The sequence below is a fragment of the Anabrus simplex genome, chromosome 7 (genome assembly GCF_040414725.1).
Source record: "Anabrus simplex isolate iqAnaSimp1 chromosome 7, ASM4041472v1, whole genome shotgun sequence".
In the NCBI taxonomy this organism is placed as follows: Eukaryota; Metazoa; Arthropoda; class Insecta; order Orthoptera; family Tettigoniidae; genus Anabrus; species Anabrus simplex.
Genome location: NC_090271.1, coordinates 29,973,299 through 29,996,772, shown reverse-complemented (window position 1 = coordinate 29,996,772; position 23,474 = coordinate 29,973,299). Strand labels below are relative to the sequence as shown.

General features: G+C 41.8%; 1 protein-coding gene across 2 annotated transcripts in view; it reads right to left on the bottom strand.

The window, feature by feature from the left end:
- Positions 1-23,474, bottom strand: part of nrm (neuromusculin) — a 1,172,097-nt gene that overhangs the window by 1,101,047 nt on the left and 47,576 nt on the right. The gene's annotated exons all lie outside the window — the stretch shown is intronic.

Below are 23,474 nucleotides of genomic sequence, written 5' to 3'. Positions count from 1 at the left end.
ATCTTTCACTGTCTCATTGACAACTTACTTCCTCTAACCTAACACTATTCACTACTTTACTCTACTTTACATGTGCAGACGTACCGAATCAACACTTTAGATTGAGATAGGTCAGGCCTATCCCCGCCTCTTCCAACTCCACTGTACGTCATCAGCCAAAAACAAATAAACTAACAAAACCAAACTAAAATAAAACCAAAATAAAATAAAACGGGCAGACAAACAACCAACAATCTCATTAGAAGGTAGCCAAAACAAACTAACTAACAAAACCAAAGAAAATAAAACAGGCAGACAAACAACAATACCTAAGGAACAAGGGAACAAAACTGAACAGATATGAAAAACGAAAATAATACTAAACTTATAATTATTGTCGCCCTTAGTTATTAGTGAGTTAAACTCTATAATGTTCCATATCTGTGAATCAAAGTTGTTTTATGTACATACATGATTACAAAACTTCGTTATTATTAACCCATACAGAGATGATACTTCAGAGATAACTACTCTCCGTATGTTTTCTTCTACTGACTATAATCAATTTTAAACTTCTTATTCATTGTACGGGTAACTTTGAGATATAGATACATTCATTTTAAAATTTCACCCCCCTTTTCACCCCCTTAGAGAAGGAATATCCAAAAATCCTCTCTTAGCGAGCACCTACATCTTAATATGAATATATCCCCAAAATTTCATCTCTTTATGTCCAGTAGTTTTGGCTCGGCGATGATGAATCAGTCAGTCAGTCAGGACAAGTTATTTTATATATATATATATAGATGAGAGTTTAGCCCGCCTGGTGGCCATGATCGTTAAGGCGCTGAAGTCTAAAACGGTCTAACACCGAGGTTAGCCGGTTCGAGTCCCGTTGGTCGAAAAAATTTTCACCATCAGAATGTTGGCCGGCAGGGTAGGGGAGGTGGTGGTATACAATTTCTAATCACTAGATTGCGTGCCAAAAGCCTGGATTAAATTCCAAACCTCTCCGCAGTGCTCATATGGAGTGAGGGCATATGACGCTGTTGATGGTGATTCGTCCGTCGGATGGGGACGTTAAGCCTTGAGCAGACCCCTTGGTGCTATTCGACAGGAGTAGGCTATGTGCCGGCACCGGGTTTCACCCTCTCCCTACTATCATATATCACGTCATTCATTTCATCTCTCATTAACTCCTCTGATGAGGTTGACGTCAGGAAGGGCATCCGGTCATAAAAAACCGCCACGACAAATTCATCTCACCTCATACCCGACCCCGTAGAGAAACGGGACAAGGGTTCGACAAACAATATATAGATGAGAGTTTCAGTTAGGTACTGTGAGTGGAACAATGAAACTGGAAGTATGTTACCTTTCTTGTGGCTATTTCGCGAGCGAAAGCAAAGTTTAATGATGAGTGGAAAAGTTCATAAATTGGTTAGTAAGGAACGGTGAGCAAATAGGTATAGGTGTCATGATTTCTCGTGCAAATTCTTCGAAACACCAAAGTTATCAGAAACGAAGAAGAAAAGTGCTGTGCTTGTTAAGTAGCTTTCAATTATCTTGTGTCATTGAAGGATTCAAAGCATGGAGAAGAAGTGGCTAAATGGTTAGCGTGCTGGTATTTGATTACCGGCCAGATAGGGGTTTTCACTGTCATTAGTGTCCGGCTTCATGACTAAATGGCTAGCGTGCTGGCCTTTGGTAACAGGGGTCCCGGGTTCGATTCCTGGCAGGGTCGGTAATTTTAACCTTCATTGGTTAATTTATCTGGCACGGGGGCTGGGTGTATGTGTCGTCTTCATCATCGTTTCATCCTCATCACGACGTGCAGGTCGCCTACGGGTGTCAAATCAAAAGACCTGCACCTGACGAACCGAACATGTCTTCGGACACTCTCGGCACTAAAAGCCATACGCCTTTTCATTTCACCGTCATTGGTTAATTCCTATGGGTGCGTGTGTCATCTTCAATATCCGATTTCATCATAGGGGTCCCATCCTCACAGATGCGCAGCTCGCCTATAGCCGTCTACTCGAAAGACCTGCACCAGGCTTCTCCGAGGATCAGACGCCATTATTATCATCGCAAATAAAATGTCATGTGTAGGTATTAAATAAAGCATGCTATCGAGCGAGTTGGCCGTGCGGTTAGGGGCGCGTAGCTGTCAACTTGCATCCGGGAGATAGTGGATTCGAACCCCACTGTCGGAAGCCCTGAATATGGTCTTCCGTGGTTTTCCATTTTCACACCAGGCAAATGCTGGGGTTGTACCTAAATTAAGGCCACGGCCGCTTCCACTCCTAGGCCTTCTCTATCCCATCGTTGTCATAAGACCTAGCTGTGTCGATGCGATGTAAAGCAAATTGCAATAAAAGTAAAGCATGCTTGTGAAAAATGTGATTCCGTCAGAAGGTATAAGAAAAACTCATTCAAATCTAAAAGAGTCAAATTATTTTTAGGTGTCACAAGCTACCCTAACATTGGAAACATGAAAACATGAATAGAAAATTCTGAAATGTCTTCCATTATTATTATTATTATTATTGTTATTATTATTATTATTATTATTATTATTATTATTATTATTATTACTTCCCGAAATGCACAATTGAGAAGTTGTAAAGAGTAGCACATAGTGTATGAATCTTTGTAGCTGCAAATCTGTTAACAATTCCACATTATTTTTCCCCATTTCTGACAAAAGTTGTTGCTTCAGCTGAACAGTACAGGCCCTACAGGGTGTAGGGGAAATGTCCTCCAAATAAATCAATGGCAATGGTAAGGAGCTCAGAACAAATGGCTTGATGATAAGACCGAAACCTCTAACATCCAGAGCCAAATGGGGAATGTAACGTGATATGGTTTTATTACCAGGAGGGAATCTTTGGGTCATTCTGCTTGGTTCCAGTTCAAACAACGGTTTGAGAGAAGTGGTTAGTGTATTCGAGTTAACAATCGCAATCTGTTTTTTTACGGATCCTAACGTACCATGATTACGCCTATTTACTAGACACCAAAGAAGTGGAGTTCGTATCCTAATTGTTATTATGGAAGGGGCATTTCGACGCACTTGGGCCGCAAACTTCGTCTTACATTTCTTGCCTCATTTCAATCTATGTAAAAATAGCGAGTTAGAGGAAGGGTCATATCTTCATTTCTCTTGCCCTGACGGCATTCTTTGTATGTTTCAAGTTCAAGTAAGAATTATGACAAAATGAAAGTATTGTGCGAACAACGAGGCACCATCATGAAAGAGCTGAAGTAGGGTGAGGTTACGGTAAAACATTGGTGAAGGTCTACGAGATGATGTAGTCGGTATATTTGAACTCGGTAGCTGTAGCAGTCGGGGTAGAAAACTCTATGTATTTCATGCTGAACATGAAATGGTTGTTAGTTAAACGAGGTTCAAACTGCTTCTCAATGTTCTCACCATGTTCTTCGATCCTGCGTCAGTTCTGAAGACATGAACATGGATTTACCAAAAGAGCATTCTCAACTCGTTAATCCATTTTTCAAGTTTTCGTCTTTGGAGGTCTTTTTTCGTGGCACCTTTTCCTCTATCTTCAGCTTTTCCATGGCTTCCGTTCTTCTTAAAATGTGGCCGAAGGATACCCGGAAGGTTTGATTGATGTTCTTCATAAACCCGCCCGTCACTCCAAGCTCCTCAAGGACTGAACTGCTGGTCGGATGTTCCGTCCAGGGTATTCGTAGAGTTTGATGCTTCTGTCTTCTTCTTGACTGCCCCCAACGGTCCATGTCTCTGTGGCAAACGAGGCGACTGGAAATATCCAAGCATTGACAAAGTCAGATAAGAAAGATTAATTTGAGGATTATCGCACAATTAATTGCCAGCAATGTTTAGAGTCGCAAATGCACGCCCCCACGCAGAGAGCCTAGGAAATCTCGAGCAGTCGCCTCTTAGGACAGGTAGGAGATACCGTAGATGCAGTCCATATACTCACTCATGGTGTGTAATCAGCAGACTCAGATTTCCATTACATATCCTGGACTCCTTTTACAAACTTTCCTTGCGTTATTCCCGCATGATCGCACGGTCTGACTATTTTCAATGCCATCAGCATCTATTGAGGCCAAATATGCCTTCAGGTGTGGCATTGGCGTTTTGTTTCTTTTCGTGTCTTCCGTGACTCGATGTAACCAACGTTTCCTGGTCTCACACGTGTCCGACTTCCGACAGAGACCAATCTCAAAGCCGTGTTAGCGATTGAATCCACGGCACTTCGAGCAACGTGCCCACACCATCCCAGCCGCATCTTCTCTACGATCGAAGCCACGCCACTTCACAGACGGACACGTGATCCCATAGTCTCAACCCTAGGCTCCAACGCAGCATCTGCATCTCCATGAAATGCCGTGCCTGTTCGTTCCTTGAGGTGGTCGGCTAGCAATCGGTTCCATAGAGGGCGATAGGACGAAGGACAGTCTTGTGCCTTTCGGGCATCTGCCTAGCACAGAGGACTCCGATGACTTGTCGCCGTTTCATCAAAGACATCGGGAAGGATATCAGCATCTCAGCTAATGACTGAATAAAGGTACTTGAATTTTGTGGTCTTCGTCAGTTTTTCATCACCGATGCGAGGGTGTCATTAGTATGCAGATCACTTTCCATGTATTGTGCCTCAATCCGTTTGTCTCAAGATGGATCTTCTACTGTTGTACCTGCTGCTGCAACGCCATGCGATTTTCTGATGTTGGAAGAACGTTGTCATTTCTAATTTTAGTGAACACGATGACACGGTTCTTATTGGTCATTTTTTCACCTAGGCATATCTGACAAAATGGTGAAGTGCGTATTTTCGGTCATATTATAGACATTGATTCAGCCGTTCTTCAGGTATTATTCCCACTTTTTTAATCGAAAATGCCCATTTTTTTGGGATTTGCTATAAACAGTTCGTGATTAAACTAATTTTGCAGCTAATGCGTTTTGCGAGCAGTAAAATGACAAAGTAGAAATGGCAAAAGAATGTGAGGAATTTGACCAGTGGTCTGCTGTCAGAATAAAGAGGGACCGAGCGAGCTGGCCGTGTGTTTAGGGGCGCGTATCTGTGAGCTTGCATCCGGGAGATAGTGCGTTCGAGCCCCAATGTCGGCAGCCCTGAAGATGGTTTTCTGTGGTTTTCCATTTTCACACTAGGCACATGCTGGGGCTGTACCATAATCAGGGCCACGACCGGTTCCTTCCCACTTCTAGTCCTTCCCTACCTTATCGTCGCCATACGACCTATCTGTGTCGGTGCGACGTAAAGTAAAAGAAAAAAAGAATAAAGAGGAGTCTTCTAAACAACTTTTCAAACACGGAAATCTGAACAATTGTAAGTTGCTTAAAATTTCACTCTGTGTCAAACTAGAAGTAGTTTTCCGTTGTTTTCCACTTTAACTCAAGGTGAGCATTTGAATGGTACCAAACTTATATCCCAAATCAACTCCAATTAATTACATATGCCCACACTTTTTGCTATTTCTTGATGGAAGCAGTATTTTCTTATCTGTAAAATGTATTTCCACTGAAGTCTCTGATTTCAGTGGAATGAAAGCATTCAGGTTGCTCAGTAATAAGATCAGAGCGTCTGCATGTTATGACAAATTTCACTCATACGACCAGTTGTGCTGCAACACCACTTTCTGGCACAGTGAGAAGAGCAATGGAAACTATCTTACTCCTCGCCTTGCCCAGTACGCCTCTCTTCTAGCATCACCATAGTTATTTTAATATATATACAAGCTCAACCTTCAGTGGTGGAATATGAGAATCCAACTAGCCTCTCAGCTAAAAGTATGACAGACAGACACACCAGGACAGATATCGCAGCAACAGAGTTAGCTAATTACATAAAATTGTTAGGAAGATGCCCCAAACTCCTTACATGGAGCTCCAACTAAAGAAGACATTTAATAGCCTCGATAGAGAAGAGTAGCTATAATAGTTTCTCCTTACCGCGCTGTGTAAAAAATCCTAAAAAGGATAATGAGAACGGTTGTAGTAAAAGATAAAAGAAACTACTGAGAACATGAAGAGGGAAAAGTCAAACTTCTAGAACACTTTAAAAAGTGTAGAGCGAAAGAAAACTCTTTCTCAACTAGTCGGGATAAAAGTCGTAAGAATGATCGATTGTTCTCCCCTAGGAGCATAAAAAGGATCTGTTAAAAGTTCTTTCTATGGACCTAAAAGGTATATCGGCTTCTTGTGAGAACAATGTACAGGAGCGTGGGGGTGGTTGTTAACGACTAGAAATGACCCAGTCTGTCGAGGAGCAGATGAGCACCCGTATTGATGACGAGGTCAGTGCCCCCTCGTGTCCAATCAGGCCTGGCGCTAATGAATTTAGTGGTCTGGGCTAGGCCAGAGGGAGATAGGCCGGGGAGACACTAATCTTGGAAGAGAATGGAATGAGAAGGGAGTAGTGAATTCTGGCGAACGTCCTTCCATCGCGCACTTGATTGGAGTCTCCAGGCGTTAGTCATTTGTCAGACCGAGAGGCATATCTGCCTATCGTCCACCTCGTCGACGTCTTTCAGCAGGAGTATCTGACCTGCAAGAACTACAGTACCTCCTTAATTACTGAATGAAATATGGGAACTATCTCATTCTTATGTATTAATCCGTACTAGTATAATTAATGTGAAAATGTGTTTACATGCAGCCCCGAATGCTCCAAGTTCGACTCCCAGCTGGTTCGTGGCCCACTCAGCCTACGTGAGAACAGTTGAGGAGCTACCTGTAAGATAGTGGTCCAGGTGTAGAAAGCGAAGAATAAGCAGGCCTTCGGGCTGAGCAGCGGTCGCGTTGTAAGCCAAGGATCATCAGGCCTGTTGCGCCATGGAGTTTGTTTCGTTGTATGTATTTGGATGTTTGTGGAACTATCACATCCTATAACCTGATGCATCTGGATTGTGACCTGGAATAATGTACCGACTGCTTATCATCACGCGCTATCTCTTAATTGGGTCCTGCAGCGGAAGAAAATGAAAATGTACGCCTCAGAACTTTAAAAATGAATACACTGCATAAGCGGTTAGTCCTACAAAAATGGAGCCTAACTACTGTAGTTCAATTTCCTACAAACAAGTCCATAGTATTTTCTTCTTAACTAAAATTGTTTTCGAGGAAAATATGTATTTATGTGTTTTGTTGCCTGTGAAAATGAAAACCTACAACCTGTTTTCCAGTCATTGACCGGGTCAGGGATGTAATAAATGAAGCAGATATAGGCTATTAGTACGATGGGGTCACCACTCCCAAAGTGATTTATGAATGACTGATAGTAGATGCTATGAAATGAGAATGGAGAGTGTTTCTGGAATGAAAGATGACAGGGAAAACCGGAGTACCCGGAGAAAAACCTGTCCTGCTTCCGCTTTGTCCAGCACAAATCCCACATGGAGTGACCGGAATTTGAACCACGGTATCCAGCGGTGAGAGGCCGATGCGCTGCCGTCTGAGCCACGGAGACCCTTTTGTTGCCTATATTATCCCATATAAACGAAATTATTCTGCAAACTGTTAGTCTTGCATTTTCTACGAACCTCAGAACTGTTTGACGGGGAACTGCGCATTCGTCATGTGCAGCAGTGTTAAGGAAGTACAGCTTTATGGTCTCAAGACTCTTTATATAAGTTTATCGCTATTCTCCCATAGCAATGTCAAGGGTCGCCTAACCACAAGAAAAAAACAATAGTATACCTGGGTGAAAATCAATAAACATCATGATTTATAAGTTATCAGCAAAATTATCCGCACTACCATACAGTTTGTATCCGCCAAGACACTAACTTCGCGGATATCCGCGGATTATCCGCGGATTATCCGCATCCGTGCAGGTCCCTACTCATGTCTGTGTTAAATATTTATTAAGAAATAGTTCTATGAAGGTTTTTAAATTTGTGTCTTTTGTTAGGTTTGCTGATTTCTCTATAGACACATTTTCTAATGTTCAGGAAAAATCCCTGAAATGGCCTGAATAATGCACAGCAATCTATCTAACAGAATGTGCAAGGAATCTGTGTAATTTGGACCGATAATATTTTTGGTCTGCCTGCTGTAATTTCTTGATGACAGTACTTTTGCATCCATCTCTTGGCACAGGCCAGAGTAAAGTGTGGCTTCCACTGAAGTCCCAGTCAACATCCATGGCTGTGACACTATGGGAAGCTGCTGGGGTATGGGTGGTGCTGAGTAATGCCATTCAGAGCACAACTAGTGCATCTGAGTGTTATGAAAGGCGCTGCTCACAGGGTCAGTCGTGCTGCAATAGTACTTTCTGACCCAGTGAGGAAAGCAATGGCAAACTACATCACTCCTCATCTTGCCTAGTACGCCTCATTTTGGTTCTGCCATTGGTTTTTGGGGTTTCTTTATAACCGCATAACCTTTGGTAGTGCTATCTGAGGATCCAACCAGCCTTTGGGCTGTTGACCTGACAGACAGACAGACAGACAGACAGACAGACAGACAGACAGACAGACAGACAGACAGACAGACAGACAGACAGACAGACAGACAGACAGACAATATTTTTGGTATTTGTGAGTTTGGTCACCTCTTGTCTGATTGAAGGTCAGCAAGACAGCCGAGGGTAGCTTTCTTCCTCGAAGTTGTTTTGCTAATGGACTTACGGTTGAAGGGAAAAAAGGATAACAATCACTTTCCTTGTATGCTCCTACGGTGACAAGTAAGTAAGTAAGTGTACTGTGAAGTAGTTATTTCAGCCAAGAGGTTGTTTAGCTTTTACAAGTACTGATGGCATATCTAGGTAAGTTTTAACATATTCGCATTCATAAATTTTAAATACATCATATATTATTTAGTTTTGCATGTCATGTAATTTGGACTGCCCGAGAGGGTGTCGTCTGGCGGATGATACTAGTGTAATATCTACGTTTCTTTGTAGTTTCATTGGTGATTCTGAAAGAACCTGTTTTATAATTTGAGTCCGGTCGCGTGGTGTAGGGGTAGCGTGCCTGCCTTTTATCCGGAGGCCCCGGGTGTGAATCACGGCCAGGTCAGTAATTTTTACCTGGATCTGAGGGTGGTTCGAGGTCCACTCAGCCTACGTGATTACAGTAGAGAAGCTATCCGATGGCATTGTCTGTGTCAAGTATTATGACGACGATTGGATTCATTGCAAAAAGAGGGCTAATGAAACCTGCACCGAAATTCAGGACAAATTGTTTTACCATTGTCCTACATGCCACAATTCATAATGTCGTATTTTATTGCATAGGATTTCATAATAAATACATTGTAGTACATGATGCAACAAGCCTATAATGGCAATAATTAACCTAAGACACGACTATCTTTATAAAATGAGCGAAGCGAGTTTTATAATTTCCGCGTGAGGGTCTTAATTACCATTATAGGCGAGTTGCATACGACTATTTATGCTCGACGATAATTGTAACTCATTTTTTTAAAATATTCATACATTTCTGTCGAGATGTCGCTTGACAGTTGAGTTTACTGAACACAGCGCAGAGCGCATGCGCTGGGTTATCGATTTTCCGTGAGTGGATCCAAGACCGACTCCAATCCTCAGACCTTAATGCTACTCTCGATCGTTCAAAGATGGCGAATCGAGTAGCCGAAATTGTTGGAAATGTGGGTTTGTTTTGGTTTGTTGTTATCGTATGTAGTCGGTGTAATTTTATTAAATTTGACGATAAATGTTAGTTTCTTTGTAGAATATAAGTGTGCGAGTGTATTTATATGAGTCGGTGGGTACATAGGATCTGTAATTATACGCAGTAATGTGAGAATGTGCTTGTTTTGATCGTATTTTTACTCATTAAAAAACATGAGTGCACTAGGTGGACCAGTTTTTAGTCTAACTATGGCAATGCCTCTCATACAACAATTCTTAAGTTTCCTACGAAACAGAACATTAGAAGAGAAATCGATTAGGAATATACATCGTGATTATTTTGAAGTCCATGGCAAAACCGTAGCGTGCATACATACGTAGTTTTGAGAATAAGTCTGAGGTTAGGAAATCTAGTCCTCCACTTCCAAACTATTCGTGTTCCTCGAAAATTATTAACTTAGATAGAATATACTTGATATTGTGTTATTCCGTCAGTGTCTATGTGTTTCAAAGTGTCTAGTGATTTAGATGCAAGTGTATTTTACAATAATCTGTGCTTTGCCTGCGGAAATGTTTGGCTGGATCTTGGAGTATAACAAAAGTTATAAGTGTGACAGATGGAGCAATCTGTATACTGTTACACAAAAGAAATAGTGACTTAGAGGGATTAACTGGGTTTGTAACGTAGGGTTTTACACTACCAACACCTTCCGATTCATGCTGTGGCTATCAGTTATTAAGCTGACTGTGCCGAACTGAAGCTCGTGCATGTGGTTAAATATCAATGTTTAGTCAATAGAGTTTTTGCACTCATGTTATTTAATGGGTAAAAACCTATTAGGCTATATATTTAGTGTCTGTACGTTTCATTACTAAGGTTACTATCCTTGCGTGAAGTGCTGTTATGCCATATGTCAACATTATATTAACATAATCATTTCGGGTGTATTTGATCTGAGTGACACCGAGCTCGAAAGCTGCAGTCGCTTAAGTGCGCCAGTGTCCAGTATTCGGGAGATAGTAGGTTCGAACCCCACTGTCGGCAGCCCTTAACATGGCTTTCCTTGGTTTCCCATTTTCACACCAGGCAAATGCTGGGGCTGTACCTTAATTAAGGCCACGGCCGCTTCCTTCCCACTCCTAGACCTTCCCTGTCCCATCGTCGCCATAAGACCTATCTGTGTCGGTGCGACGTAAAGCAATTATCAAAAAACTAGCAATGATCTGAGTGACTCAGACGGTTAAAGCGCTGGCCTTCTGATCCCAAGTTGCTGGATTCTATCCTGACTCAGTCCGGTGGTATTTGATGGTGCTCAAATACGTCAGCCTCGTGTCGGTAGATTTACTGGCACGTAAAGGAACTATTGCAGGACTAAATTTCGGCATTTCGACGTTTCCGAAACCCGTAAAAAATGTAGTTAGTAGGACGTAAAACGAATAACATTATGATTTCGGGTGTACTTCCCATTCATTGGGTGGTGAATTTAAGAAATTATCTACCACTTCAAAACTAAGGCAACAAGTTATGTTTGTGTTTCACAGTTCTAATGAGAGCGAATAAATCGAGGAATTTTGCACCTTAATTTATTTTGAAATATTCAAAATGATGCTAGAAATATCATTTTAACAGTTTTATCACATATTTTCATCTATCCAGCGAAGTGAAATCTCAGAGAAAACGTTATTTGACGAATTGAAATGTCTAAATAATCAGCTTGTTGGTCTCTTTTCTAGTAGAATATACGTGATTCTAGTTGATTGTATGTGATGCGTACTTGTTGGAGAAGCGATTTAATTCGTGTAAAAGTGATTTTCCTTACGATGTTACATTTATCATATTAAATTACGGCCGTTTATATAAAATGCAAGTGATATTTTCGTGTTAGCCAATACCAGCAATTCGGCTACTTCGGCCGCCATGTTTTTCTTATATTACGGTCTGAGGATTGGAGTCGGTCTTGGTGGATCGAAGACCTTGACAGTGTCATATGTCTTCAAAGCTCTGATAGAAGGTTATCATAACCTAGTTTTATTTCAAATACAAATTGTTTATCGTATAGTAGGTGAAGTGAATTTGCGGGAATCAAATGTGCCGTGTGGTTGTAGAATATTGGAAGTAGAAGGTGCATTGATGTTAATATGTGTGTCTGACATGTTTGATTTTGCTATCCTTACCTAATTAGTGAAACTGTTGTATCATAATGAAAACCTGAACTCTGACTGGTGTATAACCTGTATCATAATGAAACTTGAACTATAATGAGCCTCATTAAGATTCAATTTTCTGGCATATGATATTTATATTTCGGCATCGTCGAGGATAAAACACTTATAGTGTTTATATAATACCAGTACAAATTACACGGTAACCTTGTCCAAGTCACACGCTATCGGTCCAAATTACGCGATAACACATTTTAGAATAAATATTACTTTTAAACAGACTCTAAAAATAATATTAGCATTTATTTTCACCGAATCACTTGATACATTGTACTAATTATCGTGTGTAAAATTTTTCATTACGGTCAATAGAATATGGACGTTCAAAGTTAAGTGGTCCGAATTAAACGGACTTCCCCTACTAACGTAGGATCTTAAATTGGTACGACTGCCACTGCTGACGTAGTGTGTAGAAGAACTTCTGTAAAGATATATTTTAACCTTCTGAGACTGTCGTTCGTTTAGAAGAGTTTAAAAAATGTATTCCCCTTCAAAATAAGTATTGTATTGAGTATATGTTTATGTTTCAAGTGTTGGAAAAAGTATTTACCTTAATGTGGCATGATTGTTCAAGGCATTTTTTGCAAATGCCAATATAGCCACTCCAAAATATTCCTTGGGCAGTACGGTTGACAAAGTCCTATACTAAGTATTGTAGTGGATGGGAAGATCAAGGGAAGGATAGGAACAGACAGGGGAAGGACTACCGATTCTGTAACATAGGCCTACTACAATGGACAAGTGTAAATCTACACCAGCTCATAAAACCTTGGGATCAGGAGGTCGACATCTGCTACTGATCCACAGAGGCTAAGAGACTAAGTGTAATGTGAAACTGATACCCATGGTGAATATAAGTAGTATAATTGGACAGTTCTGGCGCCACCGCCACCTCCGGCTCCCAGTGGCCGCCTCCACCTCAGCCAGTGGCCTCTCACCTCCACCTCAGCCAGTGGCCTCCCAGTGGCCACCTCCACCTCCACCTCAGCCAGTGGCCTCCCAGTGGCCTCCTCCACCTCAGCCAGAGGCCTCTTCCAGTGCTGCCAACTTAACCTAACTAGCGCGAGATAAACAAAGCCACGTGCTTTTTGACAGACAACAACGCACCGCTAACCTCAGTACTGCCATCTTGACGGGCCTAAACCTCAGTAGTGCCAACTTAACCTCACAAGCGCGAGGTAAACAAAGCCACGTGCTTTTTGACAGCCACGTGCTTTTTGACAGATTTGTAAACAAAGCCACGTGCTTTCTGACAGCTGTCATCGACAACAACGCATCGCAAACCTCAGTACTACCATCTTGACGGGCCTAAACCCCAGTAGTGCCAACTTAACCTAACTAGCATGAGGTAAACAAAGCCACGTGTTTTTTGACAGCCACGTGCTTTTTGACAGATTTGTAAACAAAGCCACGTGCTTTTTGACAGACAACAACGCATCGCAAACCTCAGTACTGCTATCTTGATGGACCTAAACCTTAGTGGTACCAACTTAACCTCACTAGCGCGAGGTAAACAAAGCCACGTGCTTTTTGACAGCTACGTGCTGTTTTGACAGCTGTCATCCGCCATCTTTAAACCACAAAGCACTGTGCTGCCCTCTATATCGCAGTAGCTGCAAAATTCGTCACCTGTCATCGACAGTGCTGCCATCTTGACGGGTCTAAACCTTAGTGCTACCAACTTAACCTAACTAGCGCGAGGTAAACAAAGCCACGTGCAGCTGTCATCCGCCATCTTTGAGCACAGTGCTGCCCTCTTTAGCTACTTACCTTTGAAATGTGGTGGCGGATAATTTGAAAAATGCTTTTTGACAGCAGCCATCTTGCATCGCAAACCTCAGTGCTGCCCTCTTTAGCTAGATACCTGTGGTAGCAGACAATTCCACGTGACAGCAGCCATCTTTAATCAAGAGAGCACCGTGCTGCCCTCTATGTGGTGACGGCAAATTCCACGTGCTCTTGTTTGGAAACAAACTCACGTGCTTTTTTTGACAGCTACCATCCACCATCTTTAATCAACAGAGCACAGTGCTGTACTCTTTAGCTAGATACCTTTGAAATGTGGTGGCGGCAATTTGAAAAATTCTATGTGCTCTTGTTGGGAAACAAAGCCACGTGCTTTTTTGACAGCTGTCATCCGCCATCTTTAATCAATAGAGCACTGTGCTGCTATCATGCGGGCAATTTCGTTAGCTGTCATCCGCCATCTTTAATCCAGAGAGAACAGTGCTGCACTCTATGTGGTGGCGGTAAATTCTATGTGCTCTTGTTTGGAAACAAATTCACGTGCTATTTTCTGACAGCTGTCATCCGCCATCTTTAATCCAGAGAGAACAGTGCTGCCCTCTATGTGGTGGCGGTAAATTCCACGTGCTCTTGTTTGAAAACATACTCACGTGCTTTTTTGACAGCTGTCATCCGCCATCTTTAATCCAGAGAGAACAGTGCTGCACTCTATGTGGTGGCGGTAAATTCCATGTGCTTTACAAACCTATGTGCTTTTCTGACAGCTGTCATCCGCCATCTTTAATCTAGAGAGAACAGTGCTGCACTCTATGTGGTGGCGGCAAATTCCACGTGCTTTACAAACCTATGCGCTTTTCTGTCATCCACCATCTTTAATCTAGAGAGAACAGTGCTGCACTCTATGCGGTGGCGGCAAATTCTACGTGCTTTACAAACCTATGCGCTTTTCTGTCATCCACCATCTTTAATCTAGAGAGAACAGTGCTGCACTCTATGTGGTGGTGGCAAATTCTACGTGCTCTTATTTGGAAACAAATTCTACTCGCTCTTCAGCTGTCATCTACCATCTTTAATCAAGAGAGCACCGTGCTGCCCTCTTTGTGGTGGCGGATAATTTGAAAAAATTCTTTTCGACAAGCAGCCATCTTTAATCCAGAGAGAACAGTGCTGCCCTCTTTAGCTACTTACCTTTGAGGCGGTTAATTTGAAAAATTCTTTTCGACAAGCTGCCATCTTTAATCCAGAGAGAACAGTGCTGCCCTCTTTAGCTACTTACCTTTGAGGCGGTTAATTTGAAAAATTCTAGCTGCCATCTTTAATGAAAAGGGCATCGTGGTGCTATCTTGCGGGTAATATTTTACGTCACAGCTGTCATCCACCATCTACAGCTACCATCCGCCATCTTTAATCAACAGAGCATAGTGCTGCCCTCTTTAGTTTGAAATGTGGTGGCGGCAAATTCCACATGGTCTTGTTTGGTAAACATAGCCACGTGCAGCTATCATCCGCCATCTTTAATCCAGAGAGCACCGTGCTGCCCTCTTTATCGCAGTAGATGTAAATTCGTCACCTGTCATACGCAGTGCTGCTATCTTTAGCTAGATACCTTTGAAATGTGGTGGTGGATAATTTAAAAAGAAAAATTCTACAGCAGTCCTCTCTCGACGCTAATTGCATAAGATGGCGGCTATACATGACTCCTTAAGGGTGCTTACGCAAGACGGCTGCTATACAAAGGTTCTTATGAGACGCCCTTGGGATGCTTGCGCAAGATGGTGGTTATACAAGGCTCCTTATGAGACACCCTAGTGATGCTTGCGCAAGATGGCGGTTGCTCTTATGAGGCGGCTTAAGGGTCCTTGCACAAGATGGCTAGAGACGCCCTAAGGATGCTTGCGCAAGATGGCGGACACAAGATGGCGGCTATACACATCTCCTTATGAGACGCCTTAAGGGTGCTTGCGCAAGATGGCTGCTGCTCTTAGCTTAGAGGCTAACGTGTCGTGCTAGTTCGATTCGTTAAATTTAGGGCTTAAATGCAAAATGTTAAATATCTCGAAAGCAGTGCACCGTAGAGCAAAACGGACAAAATTTTTCTGCCTAATACCTAGGTTCGCAGTATGAGGAACAAGAAAATCATAGTCTAATGATGGGATCAACGGTTCGGTTCCTACTTAGGCCCTTTGGCATTTGCTCTGTTTTAGCTTGTATTGAAGCGAGTCTTCGTAACATGATCAGGTTTAGCTATGGTAGAGAGTATAACGTGCCGTGCAGGTTCGATTCATTAAATTTGGAGGCTTAAATGCAAAATGTTAAATATCTCGAAAACGATGCATCGTAGAGCAAAACGGACAAAATTTTTCCGCCTAATACGTAGGTTCGTAGTATCAGGAACAATAAAAAACATAGTCTAATGATGAGATCAACGGTTCGATTCCTACTTAAGCCCTTTGCCATTCGCAGCTATCTATTTCTACAAGATGGTGGCTGCTCTTATGAGAAACAAGATGCCTTGAGACGTCCTAGGGATGCTTACGCAAGATGGCAGACACAAAATGGTGACTATACATAGCTCCTTATGAGACGGCCTAGGGGTGCTCGCACAAGATGGCGGCTACTCTTATGAAGAAAGCTAGCTTAGAGGCTACTGCGCAAGATAACAGCTGCTGTTATGCATGTGGTGGAGGGCAATTTGAAATTCTATGTGCTTAAACAACAGAGCACCCTGCTGCCCTCTTTAGCTGAAATGTGGTGGTGGATAATTTGAAAAATTCTTTTGACAGCTATCATCTTTAAACAATGGCGACTATACATAGGCTGTTAAGGCCTTATCATTCTCCTCCTCCTCCTCCTCCTCCTCCCCTCCTCCTCCTCCTTCTCTACCTCCTCCTCCGCCTCTTATGTCAAGGCATAGCTTTATATCGAACAAGTTTAAACCTGCATCGCGAAGGCAAGCGTGTGCAGCGATAACATTATTGTGCATGTTTAGAATTTCGAAACATAAGAAGAGTAGAATCAAACGCTGTACTCGATACGACATGTGATCAGAACATTGATTGATGCGTTCAGAAAACAAAATAAGTGATCAAGACTAGAATCGAACGATGTACTCAATACATCATGTGTTTAGAATATGTCAGGGGATACGCTTGTTCTAAGAAGATCAGATTGAAACATAACAAGACTAGAATAGAACACTGTAATCGATGTTGTTAACTTCAACATGTGATCAGAACATTGATTGATGTGTTCAGAACACAAAATAAGTGATCATGACTAGAATCGAACACTGTACTCGGTACAACATGTGATCAGAACATTGATCGATGTGTTCAGAACACGAAATAAGTGATCAAGACTAGAATCGAACACTGTACTCAATACAACATGTGTTTAGAACATGTTAGGGGGTACCCTTGTTCTAAGAAGATCAGAATGAAACATAACAAGACTAGAATCGAACACTGTAATCGATGTTGTTAACCTCAACATATGATCAGAACATTTGTTTGATGTGTTCAGAGCAAAAGTACAATTTTGATGATTTGCGCAGCTAACTCGCTCGGTAAACGATGTGGCCAAAGTATAACTTCAAATTATTTACCTTCCATCATTCGTCTTGTGTGTAAAAATCAGTCGAACAAGCTATCGCATAAACATAGCTGAAAAAAAATCGTGATAGGGTATGGAACCCAGGGGTTACATCTTGTCAGAAGAGCAAAAAGGATGAAAGGACTCTTCCTCCTCCTTACCGCACATTCCTTGGCTAAAGGGCTAATGGGCTAAAGGGCTAATGGGCTAAAGGGCTAATGGGCTAAAGGGCTAAAGGTGCAACAACCTCGTCGATCGCTATCAGCAAGAACGCTTGTACTTTGTAGAAAATTAATCTTTATTTGTAAATGGTTTCATGTTCAGAACAAGGAATGGAACCTAGGGGTTACGTCTTAACGTAATAAAATCCCCGAGGTGCGATGAGTTACGTTTTTCGAACTAGTGTTTGGAACACTGAACTTTTCAAGATGATAGCAGAGAGTTTAGCAATGTTCTGTTGTTGGATTTTAAATTCCGCGCTACAGCATGCATAAGGTGGCAGCCTTGAGGTTTACCGCCGTAAAGATGGCAAGAGTGAGGTTAACAATGTTCTGTTGTTGGATTTTAAATTCCGCGCTATAACATGCATAAGGTGGCAGCCTTGAGGTTTACCGCCGTAAAGATGGCAGCAGTGAGGTTAGCGACGCTCTATTGTCCTTCAAAGTGAGGTTAGGGTTCGTCAAGAAGACAGCTGTCAAAAAAGCACGTGGCTATGTTTACCAAACAAGAGCACGTGGCTGTGACGTCACGGTCACGTAGTATACCGCCTCAGCATGCAAAGTTTAATGTCTACAACTACGTAGTAAACATTCTGCTATGTTCACAAGATTTTTTACACATAACTATTCTTTATGCTTTAAGTTCATTCACATAGGCTATGCTAAGATAGCAGCACAAACACATGCGAACTTTGTACATTCTAGTGGAATAAGTTTAGTACTATGTGCATCATGGATACATGGATACGCATTTAAACTTGACTATACGTAATGCTGCTGCTTTGTTTACAAGATTTTTATACATTGCTATTCTTTATGCTTTAAGTTCGTGCTCACACAAGCGATAGTCGTACGCTCTGGCAGGAGAAGTTTAGTACGACAGTCGATGCATACATTATCGATAGGTGATGTGTACACGCTTTAGAACATAGCTCATCTTTATGCTTTAAGTTCGTGCACATGGGTTTGGGATACACAAAAGCGATTGCTATATGCTCTAGCGGAAGAAGTCTAGTACGATAGTCGATGCATGTAAAATCGATAGGTTATGCTAAGATAGCAGCACACTTACATGATTTTAGCACAATCTAGTGGAAAAAGTTTAGTATGATAGTCGTTTCGTGCAAAATCATTAGGTAATGTGTAAACGCTTTGAAACAAGGCTATTCTTTGTACTTTAAGTTCATGCGTACAGGTTATGCTAAGATAGCAGCACAATCTAGCGCAAGAAGTTTAGTACGAGATATGCAAAATCGATAGGTGACGTGTACACGCTTTGAAGCATGGCTATTCTTCGTACTTTAAGTTCATGGGTATAAGTTATGCTAAGATACCAGCACAATCTAGCGGAAGAAGTTTAGTACGAGATTCGATGCATGCAAAATCGATAGGTGATGTGTACACACTTTGAAACATAGCTATTCTTTGTACTTTAAGTTCATGTGTATGAGTTATGCTAAGATAGCAGCACGATCTAGCGGAAGAAGTTTTGTACGAGAGTCGATACATGTAAAGTCGATAGGTAATGTGTACACACTTTGAAACATGGCTATTCTTTTTACTTTAAAGTCATGCGTATAGGTTATGCTAAGATAGCAGCACAATCTAGCGGAAGAAATTTAGTACGATATTTGATGCATGCAATAATAATGTGTAATGTGTACCCGCTTTGAAACATGGCTATTCTTTGTACTTTAAGTTCATGTGTATAAGTTACGCTAAGATAGCAGCACAACCTAGCGGAAGAAGTTTAGTACGATATTTGTTGCATGCAAAGTCGATAGGTAATGTGTACACGCTTTGAAACATGGCTATTCTTTGTACTTTAAGTTCATGCTAAGATACCTGCACAATCTACCCGAAGAAGTTCAGTACGAGATTCGATACATGCAAAATCGATAGTTGATGCGTACACGCTTTGAAACATGACTATTCATTGTACTTTAAGTTCATGGGTATAGGTTATGCTAAGATAGCAGCACAATCTAGCGGAAGAAATTTAGTACGATATTTGATGCATGCAATAATAATGTGTAATGTGTACCCGCTTTGAAACATGGCTATTCTTTGTACTTTAAGTTCATGTGTATAAGTTACGCTAAGATAGCAGCACAACCTAGCGGAAGAAGTTTAGTACGATATTTGTTGCATGCAAAGTCGATAGGTAATGTGTACACGCTTTGAAACATGGCTATTCTTTGTACCTTAAGGTCACGCGTATAGGTTATGCTAAGATAGCAGCACAATCTAGCGGAAGAAGTTTAGTACAAGAGTCGATGTGTGCAAAATCGATAGGTGATGTGTACACGCTTTGAAACATGGCTATTCATTGTACTTTAATTTAATGGGTATAGGTTATGCTAAGATAGCAGCACGATCTAGCGGGTGAAGTTTAGTTCGATGGTCGATGCATGTAAAATCGATAGGTCATGTGTACACGCTTTGAAACATAGCAATTCATACTGCTGCTCTGTTCCCAAGACTTTTAAGCATAGCTAACCCTAATACTGCTCTTAACGACGTCGAGCTAAGGATTGATTACGTGACCGTGACGTCACAGCCACGTGCTCTTGTTTGGTAAACATAGCCACGTGCTTTTTTGACAGCTGTCTTCTTGACGAACCCTAACCTCACTTTGAAGGACAATAGAGCGTCGCTAACCTCACTGCTGCCATCTTTACGGCGGTAAACCTCAAGGCTGCCACCTTATGCATGTTATAGCGCGGAATTTAAAATCCAACAACAGAACATTGTTAAACTCAGTCTTGCCATCTTTACGGCGGTAAACCTCAAGGCTGCCACCTTATGCATGCTGTAGCGCGGAATTTAAAATCCAACAACAGAACATTGCTAAACTCTCTGCTATCATCTTGAAAAGTTCAGTGTTCCAAACACTAGTTCGAAAAACGTAACTCATCGCACCTCGGGGATTTTATTACGTTAAGACGTAACCCCTAGGTTCCATTCCTTGTTCTGAACATGAAACCATTTACAAATAAAGATTAATTTTCTACAAAGTACAAGCGTTCTTGCTGATAGCGATCGACGAGGTTGTTGCACCTTTAGCCCTTTAGCCCTTTAGCCCATTAGCCCTTTAGCCCATTAGCCCTTTAGCCCATTAGCCCTTTAGCCCATTAGCCCTTTAGCCAAGGAATGTGCGGTAAGGAGGAGGAAGAGTCCTTTCATCCTTTTTGCTCTTCTGACAAGATGTAACCCCTGGGTTCCATACCCTATCACGATTTTTTTTCAGCTATGTTTATGCGATAGCTTGTTCGACTGATTTTTACACACAAGACGAATGATGGAAGGTAAATAATTTGAAGTTATACTTTGGCCACATCGTTTACCGAGCGAGTTAGCTGCGCAAATCATCAAAATTGTACTTTTGCTCTGAACACATCAAACAAATGCTCTGATCATATGTTGAGGTTAACAACATCGATTACAGTGTTCGATTCTAGTCTTGTTATGTTTCATTCTGATCTTCTTAGAACAAGGGTACCCCCTAACATGTTCTAAACACATGTTGTATTGAGTACAGTGTTCGATTCTAGTCTTGATCACTTATTTCGTGTTCTGAACACATCGATCAATGTTCTGATCACATGTTGTACCGAGTACAGTGTTCGATTCTAGTCATGATCACTTATTTTGTGTTCTGAACACATCAATCAATGTTCTGATCACATGTTGAAGTTAACAACATCGATTACAGTGTTCTATTCTAGTCTTGTTATGTTTCAATCTGATCTTCTTAGAACAAGCGTATCCCCTGACATATTCTAAACACATGATGTATTGAGTACATCGTTCGATTCTAGTCTTGATCACTTATTTTGTTTTCTGAACGCATCAATCAATGTTCTGATCACATGTCGTATCGAGTACAGCGTTTGATTCTACTCTTCTTATGTTTCGAAATTCTAAACATGCACAATAATGTTATCGCTGCACACGCTTGCCTTCGCGATGCAGGTTTAAACTTGTTCGATATAAAGCTATGCCTTGACATAAGAGGCGGAGGAGGAGGTAGAGAAGGAGGAGGAGGAGGGGAGGAGGAGGAGGAGGAGGAGGAGAATGATAAGGCCTTAACAGCCTATGTATAGTCGCCATTGTTTAAAGATGATAGCTGTCAAAAGAATTTTTCAAATTATCCACCACCACATTTCAGCTAAAGAGGGCAGCAGGGTGCTCTGTTGTTTAAGCACATAGAATTTCAAATTGCCCTCCACCACATGCATAACAGCAGCTGTTATCTTGCGCAGTAGCCTCTAAGCTAGCTTTCTTCATAAGAGTAGCCGCCATCTTGTGCGAGCACCCCTAGGCCGTCTCATAAGGAGCTATGTATAGTCACCATTTTGTGTCTGCCATCTTGCGTAAGCATCCCTAGGACGTCTCAAGGCATCTTGTTTCTCATAAGAGCAGCCACCATCTTGTAGAAATAGATAGCTGCGAATGGCAAAGGGCTTAAGTAGGAATCGAACCGTTGATCTCATCATTAGACTATGTTTTTTATTGTTCCTGATACTACGAACCTACGTATTAGGCGGAAAAATTTTGTCCGTTTTGCTCTACGATGCATCGTTTTCGAGATATTTAACATTTTGCATTTAAGCCTCCAAATTTAATGAATCGAACCTGCACGGCACGTTATACTCTCTACCATAGCTAAACCTGATCATGTTACGAAGACTCGCTTCAATACAAGCTAAAACAGAGCAAATGCCAAAGGGCCTAAGTAGGAACCGAACCGTTGATCCCATCATTAGACTATGATTTTCTTGTTCCTCATACTGCGAACCTAGGTATTAGGCAGAAAAATTTTGTCCGTTTTGCTCTACGGTGCACTGCTTTCGAGATATTTAACATTTTGCATTTAAGCCCTAAATTTAACGAATCGAACTAGCACGACACGTTAGCCTCTAAGCTAAGAGCAGCAGCCATCTTGCGCAAGCACCCTTAAGGCGTCTCATAAGGAGATGTGTATAGCCGCCATCTTGTGTCCGCCATCTTGCGCAAGCATCCTTAGGGCGTCTCTAGCCATCTTGTGCAAGGACCCTTAAGCCGCCTCATAAGAGCAACCGCCATCTTGCGCAAGCATCACTAGGGTGTCTCATAAGGAGCCTTGTATAACCACCATCTTGCGCAAGCATCCCAAGGGCGTCTCATAAGAACCTTTGTATAGCAGCCGTCTTGCGTAAGCACCCTTAAGGAGTCATGTATAGCCGCCATCTTATGCAATTAGCGTCGAGAGAGGACTGCTGTAGAATTTTTCTTTTTAAATTATCCACCACCACATTTCAAAGGTATCTAGCTAAAGATAGCAGCACTGCGTATGACAGGTGACGAATTTACATCTACTGCGATAAAGAGGGCAGCACGGTGCTCTCTGGATTAAAGATGGCGGATGATAGCTGCACGTGGCTATGTTTACCAAACAAGACCATGTGGAATTTGCCGCCACCACATTTCAAACTAAAGAGGGCAGCACTATGCTCTGTTGATTAAAGATGGCGGATGGTAGCTGTAGATGGTGGATGACAGCTGTGACGTAAAATATTACCCGCAAGATAGCACCACGATGCCCTTTTCATTAAAGATGGCAGCTAGAATTTTTCAAATTAACCGCCTCAAAGGTAAGTAGCTAAAGAGGGCAGCACTGTTCTCTCTGGATTAAAGATGGCAGCTTGTCGAAAAGAATTTTTCAAATTAACCGCCTCAAAGGTAAGTAGCTAAAGAGGGCAGCACTGTTCTCTCTGGATTAAAGATGGCTGCTTGTCGAAAAGAATTTTTTCAAATTATCCGCCACCACAAAGAGGGCAGCACGGTGCTCTCTTGATTAAAGATGGTAGATGACAGCTGAAGAGCGAGTAGAATTTGTTTCCAAATAAGAGCACGTAGAATTTGCCACCACCACATAGAGTGCAGCACTGTTCTCTCTAGATTAAAGATGGTGGATGACAGAAAAGCGCATAGGTTTGTAAAGCACGTAGAATTTGCCGCCACCGCATAGAGTGCAGCACTGTTCTCTCTAGATTAAAGATGGTGGATGACAGAAAAGCGCATAGGTTTGTAAAGCACGTGGAATTTGCCGCCACCACATAGA